The 27,852-nt window shown below is 57.5% G+C and overlaps 4 non-coding genes across 4 annotated transcripts; 2 read left to right on the top strand and 2 right to left on the bottom strand.

Annotated features, from left to right (window-relative positions):
• Nucleotides 1-5,012: 5,012 nt before the first annotated feature.
• TRNAA-UGC lies at nucleotides 5,013-5,085 on the bottom strand. The gene has a single exon. It is a non-coding gene; the product is annotated as a tRNA-Ala (tRNA).
• A 112-nt stretch (nucleotides 5,086-5,197) lies between these two features.
• TRNAI-AAU lies at nucleotides 5,198-5,271 on the top strand. Its single transcript has one exon. It is a non-coding gene; the product is annotated as a tRNA-Ile (tRNA).
• An 11,516-nt stretch (nucleotides 5,272-16,787) lies between these two features.
• TRNAD-GUC lies at nucleotides 16,788-16,859 on the top strand. Its single transcript has one exon. It is a non-coding gene; the product is annotated as a tRNA-Asp (tRNA).
• A 2,387-nt stretch (nucleotides 16,860-19,246) lies between these two features.
• TRNAI-AAU lies at nucleotides 19,247-19,320 on the bottom strand. The gene has a single exon. It is a non-coding gene; the product is annotated as a tRNA-Ile (tRNA).
• Nucleotides 19,321-27,852: the final 8,532 nt, after the last annotated feature.

The following is a 27,852-nucleotide window of genomic DNA, read 5'->3' as shown; positions in this document are numbered from 1 at the left end:
TACACGATGGTTCTGTTCTCACTGAAGGGTCATTTCCAATTGTTCGCTCAGACCAGCATTAGGGGAAATGGTGCCCTGGGCAAAGCTTGTACTTTGGCACTTCCCCATTGCCCCTGGACGATCCCCACTCCCCCTTTACCGCTAGCTCCTGCACTCCCAACCCTTGCGCCTCCTTCACCCCTAACTCCTGCCCCCTCCTGTGCCCCCTTTGCCCTTAACTCCCTGGGCCACCAGCCATTGCCCCTCTCCTGCAGCCCCTCCACATGGCTCCAGTGCTGGGGGCCCCGCACTTGTTCTCCCTTTCCCTGGGCTTTGGCATCACTAGCCCCTGCTTAGCAAGTAGAGTTCAGTGGTTCCCAAAATGTGGGGCATGACTCCTAGGGGGACACAGAGGAACATTTATGGAGTCAATGAAATCCGTTGAGCTTCTTCAGTCTCTCGCTGGAGACATTTCCCTTGTTTTTAAAGGCAAAAATCCGGATCTTTCCAATGGGCGCTGCTGCTTCAATGTTCAGTTTGAGGAGGGTTTTGGCTGCACTCAGAGATCTGCCCGCGGGTTACAATCTGCGAGCTGAAGGGTCGAACGCAAACGGCGTTTAGATGGGACCGTTAGTGCCGCCCCCGTGTGGCCAAAGTTCAGAACTGACCAGCAGAGTTTACAGCTGGAGCCTGGGACGCTCCTGCACAAACTGGGCCCAAAGCCTCTCGCGTGGGATCCTCGCTGTGCAGCAGGAGGCGGAGGGAAGCTGATTGTCAGGGCTCAGGGCTGCACCCTGCCATGCTGAGCCGGTGTCTGTGCTAAGCTCGGCATCAATCAGGTGATTCTGGGCAGTTCGGGGTCCCCGGGCTCCCACAGGAGGGTGAAGCAGGTCACCCCTGGAGCAGGTTAAAGCTGCAGGGTGACAGTGGGGTTGCTGCTCCTGTGAACAGCTGCTGTAGCACCGCCTGGGCAGGACAGGGAGAGCCAGTTATACCCCCCCCCAGCCTGTATCGGGGGATGGGAGCACTCACACCCTGGGGACCAACCCACCAGAGATCTCCTGGGGGGGAGAGTGGCACCCACACACCCAGGATCTTGTAGGGAGGGACAAGGGCATCCACACTCCGGGATCCTCTGCAGAGGGATGGACACCCACACAGCCAGGATTCTGTATGGGGGGCAGAGGTACCCGGACACCTGGGTGGGGGAAGGGGGCACCGAAACAGCCGGGATCTTACCTGGCAGGACAGCGGCACCTGCAGCTCGACATGAGACGGGGGCGGGGGAAGCAGGAGCATTTCCCAGTCCCAGGCTGTCCCCGTCTGGCCAAGGCACAGAGCTCACGAGCAGAGTTTAAAGCTCCAGCTGCCAGGCCACAAAACAAGCCGGGCTCTGTGGCTGGTGCCTGTGATCCTAGCTCCTGGGGAGGCTGAGGCCGGCGGATTGCTTGAGCTCAGGAGTTCTGGGCTGTAAGGGGCTGTGCTGATCAGGTGTCCGCATTAAGTTCAGCATCAATATGGTGAACCCGGGGAAGCTTGGGGTCCCCAGGTTGTCTAAAGAGGGGTGAACCGGCCCAGGTCGGAAACGGAGCAGGTCAAAACTCCTGTGCTGATCAGTAGTGGGATCGCACCTGTGAATAGCCCCTGCAGCGTAGCCTGGGCAAGACAGTGAGACACGGTCTCTTTTTACAGGTTTCAGAGTAGCAGCCGTGTTAGTCTGTATCCGCAAAAAGAACAGGAGTACTTGTGGCACCTTAAAGACTAACAAATTTATTTTAGCATGAGCTTTCGTGAGCTGCAGCTCACTTCTTCGGATGCATAGACACCCCTACCCCGCAGAGCCTGGCTGGGGGGATGGGAGCACCCACAGGATGGGGATTCTGACTTGGGGGGAGGGACGCCCCCCTGCAACACAGATCTTGAAAATAGAAACAGCGACACCCACACACCACAGATCCTGGATGGGGTCAGGGGAACCACACACGGGAGCTAGTTCATGGGGTGGGGGACACACCCTTATGCTCCGTTGCACCATTCTTAATGAGAAGAACGGGGGCATCCACACAACACGGATCCTTAACGGGCGGGGGGTCACCCACACACTCCACTATTAACCAGGAGGGACAGGGGCACCAGACACCCCCAGTAACATGGGGAACACCGACATCCACCAGATCCCTCATGGGGAGTAAGACAGAGGGGATTGTAATGGGGCCCGGCGCACCCACGCACCGGGGATTGTTAAGGGTTGAAGGGACAGGGACACCCACACACACTGAGATCACGGCCTTGAAGGAACGTAAACCCTCCACAGAAGGACCTGGTCTGTTCCATGATGGCAGCCCAGCCTGGGTGAGTCAAAGTCTCTTTTTATACAGGCACGCCCCAGAGATCCTGACTAGGGGAGAGAGACACCCACCCCCCAGAGATCCTTAATGGTCTAGGGTGCACCCACACACCAGGGATTCTTATGGGTGGGAGGAATGGAGACAGCCAGACACACTGAGATCACTTCCTCCCAGGAGCCTGGGCCAGACAGGGAGACACAGTTCCCCTTTACAGATCTGCCAGACAACCTTCCTCCCACCCCCTCCACACAATGTTCTTATCTGGAGGTGAAGCCAGGGAAACCACATGGAGGATTCTTATCTGGGGAACTGGGGGTACCCACTTACCACCAGAGATTCTTAAGGGCAGGAGGAACAGGGACTCCCACCTCTGTAGCATGGGGGTGGGTCGCCTGCTGGGATCATCGGGGCATATTTCACCTCGTCAGCTCCCTGCCATTGCCTTGGGGGGCCCTGGTTCGCTGCCTCTGGCACCCAGTTTAGCCTCCTTCCTGAGGGCTGAAACGCTTTGATCTGTCTAAGGTCTGTGGGATCAATACGTGTCATGGTGTAATTGTGTGCTATTCGGGGGTCAGACTAGCTGAGCTAATGGCCCCTTCTGCCCTTAAACGCCATGAAAACATTTCCCTGGTTTCTCCTTGCGCCTGACAGACACCACGGTGAGGGGCCCAAGAGAAGATACTGGACACAGCGCTCTGGCTCTTACTTTACTTGGGGACGTCAGCGCTTTCCTAGCAAAGCTGCTGCTAAAGCGCTGGATTTGGGGAACGGTTCGGCTCCGATTCAGAGATCTGCCTGCGGGGTGTGAACCTGCCACGAGGAGCGGGAAACGCAACCAGCAATGGGAGGCGTTGGCTGAGCTCCACGCTGCCCCCGTGTGGCCAAAGCTTAGAACTGAGCAGCGGAGTTTAAAGCTGGCGCTGGGAAGGACCTGACCACACGGGGCACGAAGGCTCCTGCGTGTAACACTTGTTGGGTGGGCAGCTGAGCGTAGCTGATTGCCAGGGTTCAGGGCTGCAACCCGGGGTGCTGAGCAGGTGTCTGTGCTCAGGTTGGCCTCGCTATGATGGTTTCTGGAAAGTTTGGGGTCACCAGTCTCCCTAAAGAGAGAGGAGCCAGGTCAGCCCACGAAAGGAGGCCGGCAAAACTCTGGTACCAATTGGCCGTGGGACTGCCCCTGTGAAGAGCCACTGCAGCCCCGCCAGGGAGAGCCGGTCTCTCTTTATGCAGCCCCCCGGCCACCATTCCTCAGGATGAGGGTTGTGCTCAAAGATCTGTGCCCCGTGTTTTCACCTCCATGTGAAGCGCACAGTGCAAATAACCCTCAGCGCATCAGCTCAGTTCCAGGCTCCACTTCCACCGGCTCAGGCAAGATGGTGCAGAGGAGCCCCTGGGTGGCTGTGGGCCTGGGGAGGATGGCTTTTGATTTTTCGGCTTGACTGCTACGGGCAGCAAGGCCAAAAGTCAGATGGCCGGCTCTCCCGTCCACCACGCTCATCAGGAGCCCTTAGTCGACAGGCTCGGAGAATGCGGGCAGCGTCCCCCACTACCTCTCGCATGCAAAGCGAGCGCTCTGCCGCTTGAGCTAATTCCCTGCAGCTGGCCTGACTCTCAGGCACCGGGCAAAAAAAGGCAAGAGCTCTGTGGCCTTAAGCAGAACACAACCTGAAATGGGAGCGGGGCGCTACCCAGAGCTGGGGAAGGGGGTCCGAGTCCCAGCCACGCTCCTCGGCACAAACACCAATGCTCCCTCCCTGGAGTGTGTCTGGGCTGAGAGTTAGCCCCTGAAACAAGCACCAAACTTCAGAAGACAACGCAGGGATAGCTCACTTGACGATTGCCTGCTCTGGCCATTGCCTCTGAAGCGCCTGGCATCGGTTACTGTCAGAAGATGGGATAGTGGCCTAGATGGACCATCGGTCTCACCCAGGAGGGCCGTTCCTATCTTCACCACTTTCCTCTAACCCAAGCAAAGCCCGGAGCAGGCCCAGCTCAGCAACTCTAGCAGACTCCCTGGCCCCTGGCCCAGCATACAGCAAAACGACCCTGCCTCCGCCAGGATAGACAGCCACCGACTCCCTCTTCCAGACCAACGCAGCCCTTCCCCGCTTTGGCTGTCTCCAAGCTGTCTGCGTGCTCTGCTCTGCTCCACGGCTGCCATGCTGCCTGAGATCAGGAGGCTGCGAGGTCTCACGGTCTCAGCTGAGCTGGTATCGCGTGCCACCCCGCCCATCTCCTCATTCCCTTCATGGACCCCTGGGATGTGAGTAATTCTGTATTGGAGTGGCTCTCCCTCCCGGCCAATGAGCTTGGCGTAGACTAGCAGGGAGGGAGGAGAAAGGGATTGTGCTCCAGTGAGAGCTCAGAAAGAAAGGTGCAGGTCCCGCACTAGAGCCCAGCCCAGCAGAGCAAAGCAGAGCAGAGCAGGCTGGAGAATGTGTGTCTGGGTCTGACTACTTCTCCCATGCTCTTCCATTTGAGCTAACTTCCCCCAGCTGTCTCCAGCCTCCCAGTCAGCACAAGGGGGAGAAGGGCCGGGGAGGAAGAGCTTTGTGCTCCGCAAGGGCTGGCTTTCTGGGAGGCCAAGCGGGGAGAGGGATGGAGGCCACTGGAGGAGCTGAGCCGGCTGACTGTCCATGGCTTCTAAAAGAAGGGCAAGAGAAGGTCCTGGGGCTGCCTTGCCGCTGGAGAATGCGGGCATTGATCCCGCTGCCTCTCGCATGCAAAGCGAGCGCTCTACCACTTGAGCTAATTCCCCTACCCTAGCAGATGGCGTCTCGATCCATCCATTCGATAACGGAGGCCACATCGTTCCCCGCGCCAGCCAGTGACTCCTTCCAAAAGGGTCAGGCAAGGCAGGCTTTGCCGTTGGCCAGCTAGCTCAGTTGGTTAGAGCATGGTGCTAATAACGCCAAGGTCATGGGTTCAAGCCCTATGCTGGCCACTCTGGGTGGGAGAGGGTGGCTTCTGCTCTTTTGGCTGACTGCTAGGGGTGGCAGAGGCCAAAACCAGGTGGGCCTGGAGCGGGCAAGAGCCCTGCTGGGCGCAGGCGCCGGGCAGGACCAAGCTCTTGACACTTCCTTGGGCTCCCCTCCCTGGGCTCCTCGCTCCACCTGCTGCCTGAAAGGAACTTGGAGACGGGTGAGCCCGGCCGGCTGCCTTCCAGGCACATAGGAGGCCAGGCTTGAGCTGCCCGCCCGCGAAGCCCAAATCGCAGGCCTGCCGGCTCGCCCCCATTGTCCACAGAGGGTTGACCTGATGGCCCGAATTCTTGCCGGCCGCCAGCTCCACCCAAATGTACCCGACGCCGGATCACGCTCCCCAGCCCAAGCCACAGAGGAAGGCTTAATACTCGGCACCCCAACCTAGGGGAGAGGCTTCACACTCCGCCGGCGCAGGGTGACCTTTGGGACTTCCCTGGACACCATCCTCCCACCGCCCACAGCCAGACCCCCCAAGCCCACACTCGAGCCCACCCCTCCGACAGGAAGGAGCAGGAGGACCACTCCGCCCAGGGGCACCACCACTTGAAGTCAGCTTCACTTGCTTTCTCTTCTACCCCTTTCCTCCCAAGTTATGCGCGCCTCACGGGAGCCGGCCCTGGGAAGACGCAGGCACCGCACTCTGACTGGCGCAAGCCAAAAGCCCACACTGAGAGTTTAGCACGGGCTCTTGAGGCACTGGAGGAACCCCATACAGACGCACTGACGGAGCTAAGCTTTACGGCCAAGGGCCCTACCTGTGCAGAAAGCCAACTTGCTTGTGAAAAAGACTCCTCTTTCGGCTCCCCTTCCAAACTTCCAAATGCCTCCAAATGGGAAAACACACACACTGAAACACCCAAACGGTCCTAACGCTGGGGCCAGGCGAAAAAGAAAAGCAAGGAAAAGATTTCTAAATGGCCACCCTGCCAGAGTCGTACAGCTCCGCAAGTGAAACCCGTGGGAGGGACATTACACAGAAAAGGGGAATGGAAAGCTGCCCAAATTGAGATGCTGTGGAAAGCTACAGCCCCATCGCTACTCCTACTCTGCACACTTCTTGCAACAGCTGATGAACGGCCAGGTGCTTTTCGCATCCAAGCCCACACCAGGGGAAGACCTTGAGAAGTTTCCCGTGGCTTGCCTGGTTCAGCTGGTCAGAGTGCGGCACTCGTGGAGGCAAGATGGTGCAGAGGAGCCCCTGGGTGGCTGTGGGCCTGGGGAGGATGGCTTTTGATTTTTCGGCCTGACCGCTACGGGCAGCAAGGCCAAAAGTCAGATGGCTTAATTTCCCGTCCACCACGCTCATCAGGAGCCCTTAGTCGACAGGCTGGGAGAATGCGGGCATCGCCCCGTCATATGTTTATTCCCCACTTCGAACTTTAGCATCCACAAGATGGGGACCTGCATGGGCCCCTCTCAACTTAAATCCTAGTTTAGATCTGGTAAAGCTGCCACCCTCTAGAAGTTCCAGTGTCTAGCACACGCCCTGTTCCCCCAAACCTTCCCTGGGGAACACAGATCCAAACTCCTTGACTCGTAACCCTAAGGGAAATAAACCATTCCCCCACCTTCTTCCCCCTCTCCTAGTTGTTGGGAAAGATACCTTGATTCAAACTCCTTGAATCAAACAAAGAGGGATTCACTTTTCCCCCTCCACTTCCCCCGAAAATTCAAACAAGGGAAGAAATCAATCAGGTTCTAAAAAGAAAAGGATTTTATTAAAATAAAGAAAGAAAGTACACTATCTCTGTAACACCAGGATGGAAAAACCACAAGGTGTGCTGCAGGATAGCCCCTCCCCACCGAAAAGCAATGCCGTGACCCGGATTCGAACCGAGGTTGCTGCGGCCACGGCGCAGAGTACTAACCACTATACGATCTCGGCCAGGCACTGGGGGTACAGGAAGCAGCATACTGGAAAATGCTCAGCTCTGCGCTCTCGGGGCGGCCACCTACCTCGCCGGCGGCCACAGGTCTTTCTCAAGTCTCCCCATTACAGTCACAGGTCAAATGCTGAGCAAAGGAAAAAAGACAGGAAGCCAATCCCATGTCTGTCCCTTTTTCTGTCTTCCTCCACCCCTGGACCAAGTCCCTCCCCGTTTGTCTGGGTCATTGTCCTCATGGCCCTGGCCAGCCTATTTCCCTTTGCCGCTCTGAAACGTGCCCCCACGTGCAGGCCCCGGGGGAGGCTTTGGCTAGGGCGAGCGTGTCCTTGCGAGGTAATTGTCTCTCTGGAGGTGAAAGTCATCAGTGCAGGGTGCGAAGGGAAGTGGCCGTAGAAGGAGAATGGAAGGCATGTGGTGGGCAGGCCAGGGATTTCTTTGTTCCCCCCTTGAAAAGGGGTCACCCTCCCCGCCAGTGAATCAAACCCTGGTCTCCCGCGTGACAGGCAGGGATACTCACCACTATATTAACGAGGAAAGGGGCACACGGAGTGGCCCAAGCTCCCAGAGACCAGCTATGGTCAGTGTACACCTACACCGTCGCATGGGCCCCAGCAGGCAACAGCACCCCTGGCCCTCTTCTGCTTCCCAAAGGCTTTGGCTGCAGCAACAGCCCTGGGAAAAGCCCTGGCCCTCCTCACCTGCCCTTGCCCAGGAGGACGCCTTTTCGGGCCTACACAGCTCCTCACACAACACCCACCTGGGACCTTGCCCTCACCTACCAGCTCAGCAGCACCTTTTTTCCTCTCAAAACCTCCTCTTGCCACCCTCCCCCTTCCACACTTCACACTCACCTCATCACAAACTCACCCACGGCCCCTTTGGCTTCTCAAGCGCCTCTGGAGGGACGCAGCTTCCCAGGCACGCGGATCCTTCCCTTCAACGCGCACTGGACGGACATTCGAAACACAGCCCTTTCCAGGAGGGAATGCGCTGCTTTTGGACCCTAGCGCCCAGCAAGAAGTCCTGGGACTTTTTTTCTGTCGGATGGACCCCACTGACTTGCCTTTACCAAGCAGAAACTAAGGACCGGCTGATGGCTCTCTTTGCAAACGGACGCCATCAGATTGAGCCACGAGGCGTGCTGCAGGATAGCCCCTCCCCACCAAAAAGCAATGCCGTGACCCGGGTTCGAACCGAGGTTGCTGCAGCCACGGCGCTGAGTACTAACCACTATACGATCACAGCGAGGTGCCGGGGGCGCAGGCAGCAGCCCAGCGGAGAATACGCAGCTCTGTGCTCTCGGGGCGGCCACCTACCTCGCCGGCAGCCACAGGTCTTTCTCAAGTCTCCCCATTACAGTCACAGGTCAAATGCTGAGCAAAGGAAAAAAGACAGGAAGCCAATCCCATGCCTGTCCCTTTTTCTGTCTTCCTCCACCCCTGGACCAAGTCCCTCCCCGTTTGTCTGGGCCATTGTCCTCATGGCCCTGGCCAGCCTATTTCCCTTTGCCGCTCTGAAACGTGCCCCCACGTGCAGGCCCCGGGGGAGGCTTTGGCTAGGGCGAGCATTTCCTTGCAAGGTAATTGTCTCTCTGGAGGTGAAAGTCATCAGTGCAGGGTGTGAAGGGAAGTGGCCGTCGAAGGAGAATGCAAGGCATGTGGCGGGCAGGCCAGGGATTTCTTTGTCCCACCTTCAAAAGGGGTCATCCTCCCCATCAGGGAATCGAACCCCAGTCTCCACGTGACAGGCAAGGACACTCACCACTATACTAATGAGGCACGGTGAGTGGCCCCAGCTCCCAGAGACCAGCTACGGTCAGCATACACCTACACCGTCGCATGGGCCCCAGCAGGCAACAACACCCCTGGCCCTCTTCTGCTTCCCAAAGGCTTTGGCCGCAGCAACAGCCCTGGGAAAAGCCCTGGCCCTCCTCACCTGCCCTTGCCCAGCAGGACGCCTTTTGGGGCCTACACCGCTCCTCACACAACACCCGCCTGGGACCTTGCCCTCACCTACCAGCTCAGCAGCACCTTTCTTCCTCTCAAAACCTCCTCTTGCCACCCTCCCCCTTCCACACTTCACACTCTCCTCATCACAAACCCACCCACGGCCCCTTTGGCTTCCCAACCGCCTCTGGAGGGACGCAGCTTCCCAGGCACGCAGATCTGGCTGATGGCTCCCAAGTGTGCAAGTCCGTCCCCGCAGAGCTGCCCCATAGGGTGACATTGAAGAAACTGTGGAAAACGGGATGGGGGTGGGGGGTAATAGGCTCCTATATAAGAAAAAGTCCTCCCGGACCTGCCTGTCCCTTTAAACATGGGACATCTGGTCACCCTGGAGCAGCCCCACACTCCTGCTCCCCGGTTGGTGCGTTTGTAACCCGGGGGCTGAAGCCGACGCGAGAAAGGGAATTGAGCGAGCTCGGAGCTCTCCGGCGCCACCTGTTGGGAGCAGAGGGAAATGACTGAGCGACGTCCTGGCTAATTTAAATATCACCTGGTTCTGTGCTGGGTGGCTCCACGGCAGAGCTCGGGTGTGGCCTGAGTGTGGCAGCACCTTATTTGCATATTAAAAGCGGCAGTTTGGGGCCATTGGGGTAAAATATGAGTAAGTTTTGGGGTTGGGACCCACATGTTTAGTGCAGGCTGTGGGGAGCCGGACTGAGCAGAGCCTGCCCCGACGGGGAGTGTGGTCACCCTGAGCTGGGAGCGTGTGGCCAGACATGGGGCAGGGTCTGCGGGAGAAGCTTGGTTGTGGGAAGCAGAAAGTGTCTCCTTTCTTTTTTGGTGTTTGGCTGGGGTTTTTGTTACCTAATGAAGAGCAGTGGTGGGGGAGGGGAATTGAGACTCTGCTTTGGGGGTTGTTGTGGGGTGTGACACAAGCCACCTGGTGCTGGCTGCTGCTGTGGGGCATAGGACAGGTGGGGGGTGGGGGGGCTGTTTGGGGGCTTGAGATGAGGGGCGGTTCCTGGTTGGCTGGTGCCAGCCTGCCTAGTGTTTTTTGACAGCTAATCACCCATTGGCCCTTGCGTGGGGCGGGTCTCTGAAAGCTGGTCTCCCATTGGGCCCTCCCCAACTGACGTTTCTGACAGGCTCAGCTCCCATTGGTGACATTGTCTTACAGCGATGCGGGGCGAAGCCGCCAGGGCCTTGTGCGCTCAGAGCTCAGCGCCGCCCGCGAGAAGCGGCGCGAGGCCGCGCGGGGCCGGGTCTCGCTGCCGGGCGGAGGAACCGAGACCGCAGCAGCGGCGCCGCCTCCCGCCTGGCGAGAAGCCGCAGCACCGGGGGGGGTCACAGGGCACGAGGCGCTTCCGGGCGCGGCTGTTTTCTGCCGGTCGCGGGGTGACGGGTCCTGCCCGGGGCAGCCGGGGGGTTCCGATGGCAGCTGGGGGCTCTGGCGTCCGCCCGCGGCGGCTGGGAGCTACGGGGCCACCTGCAATGGCCGGGGGCTGCGGCTTCTCCTCACCCCCCCGCCCCGGTGACTGGGAGCTCCGGGCACTGCCTGCGGTGTCTGAGCACCGGGGGTTCCTCTCCTGCCTGGGGCGGCCGGGAGCTCCAGGGGCTTCGCCGCTGCAGGGTCTGTGACCAATGACGTGGGGCTGCGGGGTCCTCCCGCCATCAAGGCCTGTTGGGAAATCCTGGGTCCATCCGCAGCGGCTGGGAGCTCTGGGGTGCACTTGTAGGAGCTGCAGGGTCCATAGGCAGTGGGGTGGGGCTGTGGGGGCTCCCCGGCCACCCATGGCTGCTGGGAGCTCCAGGGTCTGCCTGTGGGAGCTGTGGGGAGATGAGGGGTTTGGGGTGGAGGAGGGGGCTCCAGGCTGCAGAGTGGGGCCGAGGGATTCAGAGTGCAGGAGGGGGCTGTGGGTTGAGACAGGGGGTTGGGGTCCAGGATGTGGTGATGGCTCTGGGGTGGGGGCAGGGATGAGGGGTTCCAGGTGTGGGAGGAATCTAGTGGTCTGCTCTAGCGCAGATGGGACAGGGAAGAAAGAAACTCACCCCCCAGCACAGGTTTGGCAAAAATGGCTCTTGAGCTATTTGCTGTGCATGCAGAGGACCTGTCCAGGCCGGTGGAGCCTTTAATATGGATTTGTTTTAGCTAATGCAACCCCCCCGTCCGCTAATCCATCCATGAAACATGGAGACAAGCTCCTGAAAGCAGGGTCCAGGGGTGCAATGAGTTAGTGCCCAGTACTTACAAAGCAGTGCTGAGAGGAGTCATGCTGAGGTTGTGAGTTCAAACTTCATCTACAGCACTAGTTTCCTTTAAGCAAATGGCTTCTGCCAATCATTTTGCCCTGCAGAAAATACAGTTGCAGCTCAGAAGACACCGAGGTCCCCTTGCTTTACAGAGAGCAGGGCAGATTCCACAGATCTCCCAGGCTCTGCTCTCCACCAGCCGCCTGTGTCAGGAGGGGTCGAGCAGAGCCCAGAGCACTGCCCCCGACTCCCCCTCAGTCTTTGCTCCCCAAACCACCTGTGGGCTCACCCTCTTCGCTGTGAGACTCAAACCCTGCCTGGCTTTCTGTATGTTGGGGGTTTTTTGTTGTCTGTCATGTTGATGTGCATGTGGGTCCTGTGTGATTTTTGTGGATGCCATATAGTTTTGTGTGTGGGTGTATGACTTTTGCATGCAGATTGTTTTTTGCTATGTATTCTGGTATGTGGTTTTTGTGCTTTCCTGTTGTGGGCTTTTGCTGTATTTTTTGGTGTGGATTTGTTCTATGTTTTGTGTGGCTTTCCCTTATGTGTCTATTGCTCTGTGTGCTGTGTGGGTTTGGTTTTTGTTTATGTCTGTGTGGGCCTGTGCAGTCTGTGATGGTCTCTTTCTCTCTGTTTGTCTCTCTGTTTGTATCTTCATGTGTAAATTCACTGGAACATTTCAAACTCTCCACAGCTTTGCCAATTTTCACCAGGAATTTTACTCATTAACAAATTCTCACTTGTTCCCTACCAGTTGGTGACCATTGCCCCAGGGGCCTGTCAGTCTCAGGGGCCTGATTTCCCATTGGCCCTTCCCCCTTCTATTGGGACTGGGAACTAGCCAACCAAAAAACCCCACTCAGTTTTAGTAAAGGGCCAACAGTCCCTTACACAAGCTGGTCCTGTGAGGGAGCGAGAGCTCAGTGGTTTGAGTATTGGCCTGCTAAACCCAGGTGTGTGAGCTCAGTCCTTGAGAGGGCCATGTAGGGATCTAGGATAACAATCTGTCTGTGGATTGGCCCTGCTTTGAGTAGGGGGTTGGACTAGATATCTCCTGAGGTTTCTTTCAACCCTGGTATTCTATGATAGGGTCACCAATGTTCAGAGAAACTAGCACAGGCTGGGCCCATGGTGTAATGGTTGGCATGCTGAAATCTGAGTTCAAATCTCAGTGGGACCTTGTGGTAAATCCCTGGAGATCCAAGTGCTTTCCTATCTCCAGCTGTATGAAAATGAGTTGTTTACCTTGTGCTGAGTGACTCATACCCCCTGGAGCCAGGTCTTTGGTTGGAATGGGGTCTAGAAGTGGCTATGGTTTGACTGGGTGTTTGGGATTTTTGATGCCCACACGTTTGGCCCTTGTGCTTTCTACCACACTTTTTCTCTTGCCCACATGGCGCTTGAAGAAAGGGGTGTCAGGGTCAGGTTTCATAGTCAGGAAAAGGCAGGAGGGAGGAAGAGTCCCAGGCTGGAGCCCAGCACCTCTCCTCCTGTGGGCACTTAGGACAGAGGCGGCTGGTGCTGACAGCTCCAAGGGACGGCTTAAAAGCCACAGAGCAACCAAGGGCAGGGCAAGAGGAGGGGAGAACCATGCCTATGCGTGGCCAGCAGACAGCCACAGAGACACCCAGCCAGGCTGCTCCCTGCTCCCTGGCATGCCGAACACCCACTGAAAACCACCCACAGCCAGCTGCTGCTGCTTTGTGGCCAACATCAGAAGATGGTAGGAAAGCAGGGCCAGCCCCCCTGGTGGGGCCTCTGACCGTTCCCACTCACGGTGCTGACTTTGGCAGTGGGGCAGGAGATTTTACCCCAAGAGGCTTTTCCCCAGCTGGTGAGAAGCAGAGAAACACCCAGGCTCCCAAGGTGCTATTTAGCAAGTACCGTCCAGCACAGGGACAGGCGCACATTTGGAAGAGGGAAACTGCTCCACACTCTAGCCCGGGCAGCTGCCCATTTTCTTTGGCAAGTCAGGAAGGGCAAAGGTGAGACTGGAAGCACCTGGGGCTCATGCCCCAGCCTTTGTGACACCCAACCCCCAACTCCTTCCCGGGGCTCTAGCTGAAGCCAGAGGATTGGCCTGAGCGGCCAAGAAGAGGTTCCAGCCCTGAAGGGAGCAGGACTTTCAGCACAAAGGTAAAACTACACCAACACAACCATGAAGAGATTTGAACCCTCAATCGTCTGATCCAAAGTCAGACAACTTATCCATTAGGCCATGTGGTCACAGGAACAAAACCTTTCCAAGTACTTATTTGGAAAAGGCAGACACTGTGTTTCTCAGGTCCTCTACTGAATGGGGCCGAAACTCTCTGGGCACAAGAAATCGAGTTCCCAGCGAGATGTGAGACAATTCTCTGGAGCCAGGTACAGGACTTTGGCAGGGAGGCTCAGGCATGAGGGATTGGGGTGCAGCGGACAGACCAGCTGTCTAGGTGCTTAGATTTGGTCTCACTGAGGAGAAGGAGGAATCCTGCTGATAGGCAGTGGCTGTGGAGAAAAAGTGGGATGTCCAGGCTGCTCCGGTCTCCTCCTTCCAGCTCCTCATCTGGCTGAGCTGCTCCACCAGCCTGGACAAGTCCTCTGCATGCACAGCAAATAGCCCAAGAGCCATTTCTGCCCAAACCTGTGCTGGGGGGTGAGCTTCTGTCTTCCCTGTCCCATGTGCCCTAGAACAGACCTCTAGATTGAGAGAGACAGTCAACAACTATTAAGGCTAAGATTATATAAATGGCGTCACAGAAACTGTGACTTTCAGAGATCTCAGTGACATTTTCCACCTCAGCCCTGGGGCAGCAAGACTGGAGCTGTCGGCCGGTGGGGGCCTCACAGCTATCAGCCACCAGTGTCGGAAGGGGCTCCCACAGGCCCATGCCACCACGGATGGACCCCACAGCTCCCAGCTGCTGTGAGTGGATCCCAGAGCTCCCAGCCACCACATGGGACAGGGGGACCCTGGAGCTCCCAGTGGGGTGACTGGGTTATAAAGTCCGGTCAGCGGTGCTGCGGGGCTCAGGCAGGCTGGTCCCTACGTGTCCTAGGGCACCGCACTGTGCCCTGGAAGTGGCCAGTAGGTCCCCCCTGCTGCGCCGCTGACCAGGAGCCACCTGAGGTAAGTCTGCACCCCAACCCCTTGCCCCAGCCCTGAACCCCCCGAAACCCAGAGCCCCCTCTTGCACCCCAGAGCCCTCACCCCCATGCCCCAGCCCAGAGCTTCCTCCCACACCTGGAACCCCTCATCCCTGCCCCCACCCCAAAGCCATCACCACATCCTGGACCCCAACCCCCTGTCTCAACTCACAGCCCCCTCCTGCACTCTGAATCCCTCGGCCCCACACTGCAGCCTGCAGCCCCCTCCTGCACCCCAAACCCCTCATCTCCCCACAGCTCCCACAGGCAGACCCTGGAGCTCCCAGCAGCCATGGGTGGCCGGGGAGCCCCCACAGCCCCACACCACTGCCTATGGACCCTGCAGCTCCTACAAGTGGACCCCAGAGCTCCCAGCCGCTGCGGATGGACCCAGGATTTCCCAACAGGCCTTGATGGCGGGAGGACCCTGCAGCCCCACGTCATTGCTCACAGACCCTGCAGCGCTGAAGCCCCTGGAGCTCCCGGCTGCCCCAGGCAGGAGAGGAGCCCCCAGCGCTCAGACACCGCAGGCAGAGCCCGGAGCTCCCAGTCACCGGGGCGGGGGGGTGAGGAGAAGCCGCAGCCCCCGGCCATTGCAGGTGGCCCCGCAGCTCCCAGCCGCCGCGGGCGGGCGCCAGAGCCCCCAGCTGCCATCAGGACCCCGCGGCTGCCCCGGGCAGGACCCGTCACCCCGCGACCGGCAGGAAACAGCCGCGCCCGGAAGCGCCTCGCGCCCTGTGACCCCCCCGGTGCTGCGGCTTCTCGCCAGGCGGGAGGCGGCGCCGCTGCTGCGGTCTCGGTTCCTCCGCCCGGCAGCGGGACCAGGCCCCGCGCGGCCTCGCGCCGCTTCTCGCGGGCGGCGCTGAGCTCTGAGCGCACAAGGCCCTGGTGGCTCCGCCCCACATCGCTGTCAGACAACGTCACCAATGGGAGCTGAGCCTGTCAGAAACGTCAGTTGAGGAGAGCCCAATGGGAGACCAGCTTTCAGAGACCCGCCCCACGCAAGGGCCAATGGGTGATTAGCTGTCAAAAAACACTAGGCAGGCTGGCACCAGCCAACCAGGAACCGCCCCTCATCTCAAGCCCCCAAACAGCCCCCCCCCCACCCCCCACCTGTCCTATGCCCCACAGCAGCAACCAGCACCAGGTGGCTTGTGTCACACCCCACAGCAACCCCCAAAGCAGAGTCTCAATTCCCCTCCCCCACCGCAGCTCTTCATTAGGTAACAAAAACCCCACCCAGGCACCAAAAAAAAAGGAGACACTTTCTGCTTCCTACAACCAAGCTTCTCCCGCAGCCCCTTCCCCATGTCTGGCCACACGCTCCCAGCTCAGGGTGACCACACACCCCGTCGGGGCAGGCTCTGCTCAGCCCGGCTCCCCACAGCCTGCACTAAACATGTGGGTCCCAACCCCAAAACTTACTCATATTTTACCCCAATGGCCCCAAACTGCCGCTTTTAATATGCAAATAAGGTGCTGCCACACTCAGGCCACACCCGAGCTCTGCCGTGGAGCCACCCAGCAGAGAACCAGGTGATATTTAAATTAGCCAGGACGCCGCTCAGTCATTTCCCTCTGCTCCCAACAGGTGGCGCCGGAGAGCTCCGAGCTCGTTCAATTCCCTTTCTCGCGTCGGCTTCAGCCCCCGGGTTACAAACGCACCAACCGGGGAGCAGGAGTGTGGGGCTGCTCCAGGGTGACCAGATGTCCCATGTTTAAAGGGACAGGCAGGTCCGGGAGGACTTTTTCTTATATAGGAGCCTATTACCCCCCCACCCCTGTCCCGTTTTCCACAGTTTCTTCAAGGTCACACTATGAGGCTGCTCTGCGGGGACGGACTTGCACACTTGGGAGCCATCAGCCGGATCTGCGTGCCTGGGAAGCTGCGTCCCTCCAGAGGCGCTTGGGAAGCCAAAGGGGCCGTGGGTGAGTTTGTGATGAGGTGAGTGTGAAGTGTGGAAGGGGGAGGGTGGCAAGAGGAGGTTTTGAGAGGAAGAAAGGTGCTGCTGAGCTGGTAGGGGAGGGCAAGGTCCCAGGCGGGTGTTGTGTGAGGAGCGGTGTAGGCCCGAAAAGGCGTCCTGCTGGGCAAGGGCAGGTGAGGAGGGCCAGGGCTTTTCCCAGGGCTGTTGCTGTGGCCAAAGCCTTTGGGAAGCAGAAGAGGGCCAGGGGTGCTGTTGCCTGCTGGGGCCCATGCGACGGTGTAGGTGTACACTGACCATAGCTGGTCTGTGGGAGCTGGGTCCACTCACCATCCCCCTTTCCTCGTTAGTATAGTGGTGAGTATCCCCGCCTGTCACGCGGGAGACCGGGGTTCGATTCCCTGATGGGGAGGGTGACCCCTTTTGAAGGGGGGACAAAGAAATCCCTGGCCTGCCCACCACATGCCTTGCATTCTCCTTCGACGGCCACTTCCCTTCGCACCCCGCACTGATGACTTTCACCTCCAGAGAGACAATTACCTCGCAAGGAAACGCTCGCCCTAGCCAAAGCCTCCCCCGGGGCCTGCACGTGGGGGCACGTTTCAGAGCGGCAAAGGGAAATAGGCTGGCCAGGGCCATGAGGACAATGGCCCAGACAAACGGGGAGGGACTTGGTCCAGGGGTGGAGGAAGACAGAAAAAGGGACAGGCATGGGATTGGCTTCCTGTCTTTTTTCCTTTGCTCAGCATTTGACCTGTGACTGTAATGGGGAGACTTGAGAAAGACCTGTGGCCGCCGGCGAGGTAGGTGGCCGCCCCGAGAGCGCAGAGCTGAGCATTTTCTGCTGGGCTGCGGCCTGCTCACCCAGCGCCTGGCCGTGATCGTATAGTGGTTAGTACTCTGCGCCGTGGCCGCAGCAACCTCGGTTCGAATCCGGGTCACGGCATTGCTTTTTGGTGGGGAGGGGCTATCCTGCAGCACGCCTCGTGGTTTTTCCATCCTGGTGTTACAGAGATAGTGTACTTTCTTTCTTTCTTTTAATAAAATCCTTTTCTTTTTAGAACCTGATTGATTTCTTCCCTTGTTTGGATTTTCAGGGGAAGTGGAGGGGGAAAAGTGAATCCCTCTTTGTTTGATTCAAGGAGTTTGAATCAAGGTATCTTTCCCAACAACTAGGAGAGGGGGAAGAAGGTGGGGGAATGGTTTATTTCCCTTAGGGTTACGAGTCAAGGAGTTTGGATCTGTGTTCCCCAGGGAAGGTTTGGGGGAACAGGGCGTGTGCTAGACACTGGAACTTCTAGAGGGTGGCAGCTTTACCAGATCTAAACTAGGATTTAAGTTGAGAGGGGCCCATGCAGGTCCCCATCTTGTGGATGCTAAAGTTCGAAGTGGGGAATAAACATATGACGGGGCGATGCCCGCATTCTCCCAGCCTGTCGACTAAGGGCTCCTGATGAGCGTGGTGGACGGGAAATTCGGCCATCTGACTTTTGGCCTTGCTGCCCGTAGCGGTCAGGCCGAAAAATCAAAAGCCATCCTCCCCAGGCCCACAGCCACCCAGGGGCTCCTCTGCACCATCTTGCCTCCACGAGTGCCGCACTCTGACCAGCTGAACCAGGCAAGCCACGGGAAACTTCTCAAGGTCTTCCCCTGGTGTGGGCTTGGATGCGAAAAGCACCTGGCCGTTCATCAGCTGTTGCAAGAAGTGTGCAGAGTAGGAGTAGCGATGGGGCTGTAGCTTTCCACAGCATCTCAATTTGGGCAGCTTTCCATTCCCCTTTTCTGTGTAATGTCCCTCCCATGGGTTTCACTTGCGGAGCTGTACGACTCTGGCAGGGTGGCCATTTAGAAATCTTTTCCTTGCTTTTCTTTTTCGCCTGGCCCCAGCGTTAGGACCGTTTGGGTGTTTCAGTGTGTGTGTTTTCCCATTTGGAGGCATTTGGAAGTTTGGAAGGGGAGCCGAAAGAGGAGTCTTTTTCACAAGCAAGTTGGCTTTCTGCACAGGTAGGGCCCTTGGCCGTAAAGCTTAGCTCCGTCAGTGCGTCTGCATGGGGTTCCTCCAGTGCCTCAAGAGCCCGTGCTAAACTCTCGGTGTGGGCGTTTGGCTTGCGCCAGTCAGAGTGCGGTGCCTGCGTCTTCCCAGGGCCGGCTCCCGTGAGGCGCGCATAACTTGGGAGGAAAGGGGTAGAAGAGAAAGCAAGTGAAGCTGACTTCAAGTGGTGGTGCCCCTGGGCGGAGTGGTCCTCCTGCTCCTTCCTGTCGGAGGGGTGGGCTCGAGTGTGGGCTTGGGGGGTCTGGCTGTGGGCGGTGGGAGGATGGTGTCCAGGGAAGTCCCAAAGGTCACCCTGCGCCGGCGGAGTGTGAAGCCTCTCCCCTAGGTTGGGGTGCCGAGTATTAAGCCTTCCTCTGTGGCTTGGGCTGGGGAGCGTGATCCGGCGTCGGGTCCATTTGGGTGGAGCTGGCGGCCGGCAAGAATTCGGGCCATCAGGTCAACCCTCTGTGGACAATGGGGGCGAGCCGGCAGGCCTGCGATTTTGGCTTCGCGGGCGGGCAGCTCAAGCCTGGCCTCCTATGAGCCTGGAAGGCAGCCGGCCGGGCTCACCCGTCTCCAAGTTCCTTTCAGGCAGCAGGTGGAGCGAGGTGCCCAGGGAGGGGAGCCCAAGGAGGTGTCAGGAGCTTGGTCCTGCCCGGCGCCTGCGCCCAGCAGGGCTCTTGCCCGCTCCTGGCCCACCTGGTTTTGGCCTCTGCCACCCCTAGCAGTCAGCCAAAAGAGCAGAAGCCACCCTCTCCCTCCTGGAGTGGCCAGCATAGGGCTTGAACCCATGACCTTGGCGTTATTAGCACCAAGCTCTAACCAACTGAGCTAGCTGGCCGACGGCAAGCCCTGATTTGCCTGACCATTTTGGAAGGCGTCACTGGCTGGCGTGGGGAACGATGTGGCCTCCGTTATCGAATGGATGGATCAAGACACTACCTGCCAAGGTAGGAGAATTAGCTCAAGTGGTAGAGCGCTTGCTTTGCATGCGAGAGGCAGCGGGATCAATGCCTGCATTCTCCAGCGCCAAGGCAGCCCCGGGACCTTCTCTTGCCCTTCTTTTAGAAGCCATGGACAGTCAGCCGGCTCAGCTCCTCCAGTGGCCTCCATCCCTCTCCCTGCTTGGCCTCCCAAAAAGCCAGCCCTTGCGGAGCACAAAGCTCTTCCTCCCCGGCCCTTCTCCCCCTTGCGCTGACTGGGAGGCTGGAGACAGCTGGGGGAAGTTAGCTCAAATGGAAGAGCAGGGGAGAAGTAGTCAGACCCATACACACATTCTCCAGCCTGCTCTGCTCTGCTTTGCTCTGCTGGGCTGGGCTCTAGTGGGGGACCTGCACCTTTCTTTCTGAGCTCTCACTGGAGCACAATCCCTTTCCTCCTCCCTCCCTGCTAGTCTACGCCAAGCTCATTGGCCGGGAGGGAGAGCCACTCAAATACAGAATTACTCACATCCCAGGGGTCCATGAAGGGAATGAGGAGATGGGCGGGGTGGCACGCGATACCAGCTCAGCTGAGACCGTGAGACCTCGCAGCCTCCTGATCTCAGGCAGCATGGCAGCCGTGGAGCAGAGCAGAGCACGCAGACAGCTTGGAGACAGCCAAAGCGGGGAAGGGCTGCGTTGGTCTGGAAGAGGGAGTCGGTGGCTGTCTATCCTGGCGGAGGCAGGGTCGCTTTGCTGTATGCTGGGCCAGGGGCCAGGGAGTCTGCTAGAGTTGCTGAGCTGGGCCTGCTCCGGGCTTTGCTTGGGTTAGAGGAAAGTGGTGAAGATAGGAACGGCCCTCCTGGGTGAGACCGATGGTCCATCTAGGCCACTATCCCGTCTTCTGACAGTAACCGATGCCAGGCGCTTCAGAGGCAATGGCCAGAGCAGGCAATCGTCAAGTGATCTATCCCTGCGTTGTCTTCTGAAGTTTGGTGCTTGTTTCAGGGGCTAACTCTCAGCCCAGACACACTCCAGGGAGGGAGCGTTGGTGTTTGTGCCGAGGAGCGTGGCTGGGACTCGGACCCCCTTCCCCAGCTCTGGGTAGCGCCCCGCCCCCATTTCAGGTTGTGTTCTGCTTAAGGCCACAGAGCTCTTGCCTTTTTTTGCCCGGTGCCTGAGAGTCAGGCCAGCTGCAGGGAATTAGCTCAAGCGGCAGAGCGCTCGCTTTGCATGCGAGAGGTAGTGGGGGACGCTGCCCGCATTCTCCGAGCCTGTCGACTAAGGGCTCCTGATGAGCGTGGTGGACGGGAGAGTCGGCCATCTGACTTTTGGCCTTGCTGCCTGTAGCAGTCAAGCCGAAAAATCAAAAGCCATCCTCCCCAGGCCCACAGCCACCCAGGGGCTCCTCTGCACCATCTTGCATGAGCCGGTGGAAGTGGAGCCTGGAACTGAGCTGATGCGCTGAGGGTTATTTGCACTGTGCGCTTCACATGGAGGTTAAAACACGGGGCACAGATCTTTGAGCACAACCCTGTCCTGAGGAATGGTGGCGGGGGGCGGGCTGCATAAAGAGAGACCGGCTCTCCCTGGCGGGGCTGCAGTGGCTCTTCACAGGGGCAGTCCCACGGCCAATTGGTACCAGAGTTTTGCCGGTCTCCTTTCGTGGGCTGACCTGGCTCCTCTCTCTTTAGGGAGACTGGTGACCCCAAACTTTCCAGAAACCATCATAGCGAGGCCAACCTGAGCACAGACACCTGCTCAGCACCCCGGGTTGCAGCCCTGAACCCTGGCAATCAGCTACGCCCAGCTGCCCACCCAACAAGTGTTACACGCAGGAGCCTTCGTGCCCCGTGTGTTCAGGTCCTTCCCAGCGCCAGCTTTAAACTCCGCTGCTCAGTTCTAAGCTTTGGCCACATGGGGGCAGCCTGGAGCTCAGCCAACGCCTCCCGTTGCTGGTTGCATTTCCCACTCCTCGTGGCAGGTTCACACCCCGCAGGCAGATCTCTGAATCGGAGCCGAACCGTTCCCCAAATCCAGCGCTTTAGCAGCAGCTTTGCTAGGAAAGCGCTGACGTCCCCAAGTAAAGTAAGAGCCAGAGCGCTGTGTCCAGGATCTTCTCTTGGGCCCCTCACCGTGGTGTCTGTCAGGCGCAAGGAGAAACCAGGGAAATGTTTTCATGGCGTTTAAGGGCAGAAGGGGCCATTAGCTCAGCTAGTCTGAGCCCCGAATAACACAGAATTACACCATGACACACACTGATCCCACAGACCTTAGATAGATCAAAGCGTTTCAGCCCTCAGGAAGGAGGCTAAACTGGGTGCCAGAGGCAGTGAACCAGGGCCCCCCAAGGCAATGGCAGGGAGCTGACGAGGTGAAATATGCCCCGATGATCCCAGCAGGCGACCCACCCCCATGCTACAGAGGTGGGAGTCCCTGTTCCTCCTGCCCTTAAGAATCTCTGGTGGTAAGTGGGTCCCCCCAGTTCCCCAGATAAGAATCCTCCATGTGGTTTCCCTGGCTTCACCTCCAGATAAGAACATTGTGTGGAGGGAGTCGGAGGAAGGTTGTCTGGCAGATCTGTAAAGGGGAATTGTGTCTCCCTGTCTGGCCCAGGCTCCTGGGAGGAAGTGATCTCAGTGTGTCTGGCTGTCTCCATTCCTCCCACCCATAAGAATCCCTGGTGTGTGGGTGCACCCTAGACCATTAAGGATCTCTGGGGGGTGGGTGTCTCTCTCCCCTAGTCAGGATCTCTGGGGCGTGCCTGTATAAAAAGAGACTTTGACTCACCCAGGCTGGGCTGCCATCATGGAACAGACCAGGTCCTTCTGTGGAGGGTTTGCGTTCCTTCAAGGCCGTGATCTCAGTGTGTGTGGGTGTCCCTGGCCCTTCAACCCTTAACAATCCCCGGTGCGTGGGTGCGCCGGGCCCCATTACAATCCCCTCTGTCTTACTCCCCATGAGGGATCTGGTGGATGTCGGTGTTCCCCATGTTACTGGGGGTGTCTGGTGCCCCTGTCCCTCCTGGTTAATAGTGGAGTGTGTGGGTGACCCCCCGCCCGTTAAGGATCCGTGTTGTGTGGATGCCCCCGTTCTTCTCATTAAGAATGGTGCAACGGAGCATAAGGGTGTGTCCCCCACCCCATGAACTAGCTCCCGTGTGTGGTTCCCCTGACCCCATCCAGGATCTGTGGTGTGTGGGTGTCGCTGTTTCTATTTTCAAGATCTGTGTTGCAGGGGGCGTCCCTCCCCCCAAGTCAGAATCCCCATCCTGTGGGTGCTCCCATCCCCCCAGCCAGGCTCTGCGGGGTAGGGGTGTCTATGCATCCGAAGAAGTGAGCTGCAGCTCACGAAAGCTCATGCTAAAATAAATTTGTTAGTCTTTAAGGTGCCACAAGTACTCCTGTTCTTTTTGCAGATACAGACTAACACAGCTGCTACTCTGAAACCTGTAAAAAGAGACCATGTCTCACTGTCTTGCCCAGGCTACGCTGCAGGGGCTATTCACAGCTGCGATCCCACTACTGATCAGCACAGGAGTTTTGACCTGCTCCATTTCCGACCTGGGCCGGTTCACCCCTCTTTAGGCAACCTGGGGACCCCAAGCTTCCCCGGGATCACCATATTGATGCTGAACTTAGTGCGGACACCTGATCAGCACAGCCCCTTACAGCCCAGAACTCCTGAGCTCAAGCAATCCGCCGGCCTCAGCCTCCCCAGGAGCTGGGATGACAAGCACCAGCCACAGAGCCCGGCTTGTTTTGTGGCCTGGCAGCTGGAGCTTTAAACTCTGCTCGTGAGCTCTGTGCCTTGGCCAGACGGGGACAGCCTGGGACTGGGAAATGCTCCTGCTTCCCCCGCCCCCGTCTCATGTCGAGCTGCAGGTGCCGCTGTCCTGCCAGGTAAGATCCCGGCTGTTTCGGTGCCCCCTTCCCCCACCCAGGTGTCCGGGTACCTCTGCCCCCCATACAGAATCCTGGCTGTGTGGGTGTCCGTCCCTCTGCAGAGGATCCCGGAGTGTGGATGCCCTTGTCCCCCCCCACAACATCCTGGGTGTGTGGGTGCCACTCTCCCCCCCAGTAGATCTCTGGTGGGTGGGTCCCCAGGGTGTGAGTGCTCCCATCCCCCGATACAGGCTGGGGGGGGGGTATAACTGGCTCTCCCTGTCCTGCCCAGGCGGTGCTACAGCAGCTGTTCACAAGAGCAGCAACCCCACTGTCAACCTGCAGCTTTAACCTGCTCCAGGGGTGACCTGCTTCACCCTCCCGTGGGAGCCCGGGGACCCCGAACTGCCCAGAATCACCTGATTGATGCCGAGCTTAGCACAGACACCGGCTCAGCATGGCAGGGTGCAGCCCTGAGCCCTGACAATCAGCTTCCCTCCGCCTCCTACCGCACAGCGAGGGTCCCACGCGAGAGGCTTTGGGCCCAGTTTGTTCAGGAGCATCCCAGGCTCCAGCTGTAAACTCTGCTGGTCAGTTCTGAACTTGGGCCACACGGGGGCGGCACTAACGGTCCCATCTAAACGCTGTTTGCGTTCGACCCTTCGGATCACAGATTGTAACCCGCGGGCAGATCTCTGAGTGCAGCCAAAACCCTCCCCAAACTGAACATTGAAGCAGCAGCGCCCATTGGAAAGATCAGGATTTTTGCCTTTAAAAACAAGGGAAATGTCTCCAGCGAGAGACTGAAGAAGCTCAACTGATTTCATTGACTCCATAAATGTTCCTCTGTGTCCTCCTAGGAGTCATGCCCCACATTTTGGGAACCACTGAACCCTACTCGCTAATCAGGGGCTAGTGATGCCAAAGCCCAGGGAAAGGGAGAACAAGTGCGGGGACCCCAGCACTGGAGCCATGTGAAGGGGCTGCAGGAGAGGGGCAATGGCTGGTGGCCCAGGGAGTTAAGGGCAAGGGGGGCACAGGAGGGGGCAGGAGGTAGGGGTGAAGGAGGTGCAAGGGTTGGGAGTGCAGGAGCTAGCGGTAAAGGGGGAGTGGGGATCGTCCAGGGGCAATGGGGAAGTGCCAAAGTACAAGCTTTGCCCAGGGCACCATTTCCCCTAATGCTGGTCTGAGCGAACAATTGGAAATGGCCCTTCAGTGAGACCAGAACCATCGTGTAGAAAAGCCCCTTTGTTAAGTGGTGGTGGCTTAGGGAGATGGGTTAGAAAGCAACAGGCATTTGTCTGTGGAGGTTGGATTCTTGCCTGCTAGGCAAGGCTGGTGTGTGGTGTCTCCATGGCTGTACTTTCATTTTCTGATCTGCCCCAGGGAGCCAAGTCTAGACATATTCAGAGGCTCTATGCCAGGGTTTCTCAAACTTCCTTTCACTATAACCCCTTTTTGCAAAAAAAACTTACTACATGACCCTAGAAAGATGCACCAAGCCCCTCCACACTGAGCACAGGCAGAGGAGACAAAGCCTGAGCCCTGCCCCAGTTAGGGGAGGGCAAAACCAGAGCTTGAGGGATTCAGCCCTGGGTGGTGGGGCTCAGACTTTTGGTTTCAGCCCCAGGCCCCAACAAGTCTAATGCCAGCCCTGGCGACCCCATTAAAACAGGGTTATGACCCACTTTGGGGTCCTGACTCTCAGTTTGAGAACCACTGCTCTGTGCTGAGGGGAGAGAGTTTTCCTGTGGGTGTAGTTAATCCACTTCCCCAAGAGGTGGCAGCGATGTCACTGGGAGAAGCTATATCGGTGGGTGTGCAAGCTGTGGTGTTTGCCACATTTAAGAAGTTTAATCAAACCCCATTTTTAAAACCACCTGTGGTCTGGGAATGGCAAAGGGCCTCGATGAATCTGGGTTTGTCCTTCAAAGTCCTGGACATCACGATTCCACACTCTTAGTGTCATGGGGATATTGCTCAGTGTTAGAGTGCTTGACTGCAGTTCAAATAGTTCTCAGTTCAAACCCCTGTGTTCTCTTATAACCCTCTTTCTTTTTTTTTAAAAAAGGAAATCATTTTCATTTCCAATCTCCATTATGTTCAGGGGCTCCTCTATACAGGAGTGCTTGATATCAATGTAAACACTCAACATTTCACTGTCCAAATGCATAAAAACCTAGCAAAGCTGTTGTCATAAACAGATAGTTAAGGGTTAAGGTCTGTTTTACCTGTAAAGGGTTAACATGTAGTACCTGGTGACCACCTGACCAGAGGACCAATCAGAGATAAGATTTTTTCAAATCTCTGTGGAGGGAAGCCTTTGGGCTTGGCTACACTTACAAGTTGCAGCGCTGGTGGAGGCTTTCCAGCGCTGCAACAACACCCCGTCCACACTTGCAGGGCACAACCAGCGCTGCAACTCCCTGGTTGCAGCGCTGGCTGAAAACCCATCCCGGCAGGGGTATAAGGAGTGCAGCGCTGGTGATCCAGCGCTGCTCAGCAGGTGTGGACACTCACCAGCGCTTTACCTGTCCTCCAGGGAATAAGGAGTTATCCCAGAATTCCTGTTCAGCCACTCTGCACATCAGTTTGCACTCTACTGCTCTTGCCTCAGGTGACCCGCCCTTTAAATGCCCCGGGAAATTTAAAAATCTCCCCCTTCCTGTTTGCTGCAGCCAGGTGTGGAGTGCAATCAGTTTTAATCAGTTACAGGTGACCATGCCTCCACGCGGCAAACGAGCCCCAGCATGGAGCACTGGTGAATTGCAGGACCTCATCAGTGTTTGGGGTGAGGCATCTGTTCAGGCACAGCTGCGCTCCGGCCGTAGGAATTACGATATCTTTGAGCAGATATCAAGGGCCATGCTGGATCGGGGCCATGATCGGGACGCAGTACAATGCAGGGTGAAAATTAAAGAGCTGCGGAGTGCCTATTACAAAGCCCGAGAGGGGAATCAACGATCCGGAGCTGCTCCCACGACCTGCCGTTTTTACAGGGAGATGGATGAGATACTTGGGGGTGACCCCACTGCCAATCCCAGGATAACGATGGACACTTCTGAGCAGGCTGGGGGACAGGAGGAGGAGGCGGAGGAGGCGGCGGGGGTGGGAGAGGAAACCGCGAGTGAAGCTCCTGGGATGGGGGAAGAAACCGCAGATTCCCTGGAGGCATGCAGCCAGGAGCTCTTCTCAAGCCAGGAGGAAAGTACCCAATCGCAGCAGCCAGCAGTTGCAGAAGGACAAGCAGAGGAGCGTGTTACCGGTAAGCGGCTTTCATTTTCTGGGTGAAATGTTTCTGGAGAGGAGGGGGGGTTATGGATGCATGCATGCCAGCCTCTAGATGTGGAATAGCCCGTTGATGTGGTCTATCACGTCGCGGTAATCTGCTTCAGTTATCTCAGCAAAAGCTTCATCCAGAGCGTGGGCAATATGCCTGCGCAGGTTCATAGGCAGAGCCACTGTGTCCCTTGTCCCAGTGACGGTGACGCGTCCGCGCCACTCTTCTGCCAGTGGTGGTGGGACCATTTCTGAACACAGGCAAGCCGCATAGGGTCCCGGGCGGAATCCACATTGCTCTAAAAGAGCCCCCCCGCTGTTCCCTAGTGACTCGCAGTAGGGAAACATCTTCCAGGATTAAGTCCTGTGAAAAATGTTGGGAGACTCTTTAGTGAAGAGATAGGGAGATAAGATCACCCCTGCATCTGCATCTTCACTCAACCCCTCTAGCACTCCAGATTACCCGAAGCAACCAGCTCCCCTCTATCACCCAAGCCCCACTTCTCCCCATATAAGTAAGCACTCCTCACTCACCATTTCGTGGCTTCTGTTGTGTTATGCGTGTGGGGAAAAGAATGCTTAAATGAGAACTCACTCCCTCAGTGTAACAATTCATGTCTGGAGATAGTGGATACAATGCTGCCCGTGTTAAATGTTGTCATTTCTGTTTCTACAGTGACCTTGACTACTGGACTGCCCAGATGTTCAACATCACAGAGGCTTCAAAATTTGAGAAAAAATCCCCGAAAGAGCAAAGAAGACATGCTGAAAACTGTTCTTAATCAGTCTGCTCGAGAGAGTAAGGAATTGAAGGATTGGCGAGAGAAAGAAAGCAGGACACGCAAGAGAAATGCAGTGGCCAAGAGGAAAAGCACGGAGCGGCTCCTAAGCATCCTGGAGCGCCAAGCGGAGTCTATAGAGTCACTCGTTGCCATGCAAGCAGAGCACTACCGTGCTACTCCCCCACCCGCCCCGTCCTTTGTGCCTTGTGCCCCAATGTCAGCTCAAACCACCTTTCCCCAGCATCCAGGTTCTTACCAACACCAGCTGCCTCCAACACCTGTACGTTCCCCAACCAGCCCTGATACCTACCACCACCCTTACCCTCTGCATTCAACCCCCATCACCATGCAGTATATGAACCCTGAAGTGCACGATTCATTAAACAGCAGTCCAGACAGGGCATATGCAAACTTGTGACTGTACAGTTCACCAACCCACACCCCTGCCCTCTTGTGTTCATGAAATGTTGTGTGTCTGTCTGTCTGTCAAGGAAGTTTTTTTCTTTTC

The sequence above is a fragment of the Mauremys mutica genome, unplaced genomic scaffold (genome assembly GCF_020497125.1).
Source record: "Mauremys mutica isolate MM-2020 ecotype Southern unplaced genomic scaffold, ASM2049712v1 Super-Scaffold_100186, whole genome shotgun sequence".
NCBI classification, from domain to species: domain Eukaryota; kingdom Metazoa; phylum Chordata; order Testudines; family Geoemydidae; genus Mauremys; species Mauremys mutica.
The sequence above is the reverse complement of the archived record's forward strand: the minus strand, read 5'-3'. Positions and strand labels throughout refer to the sequence as shown.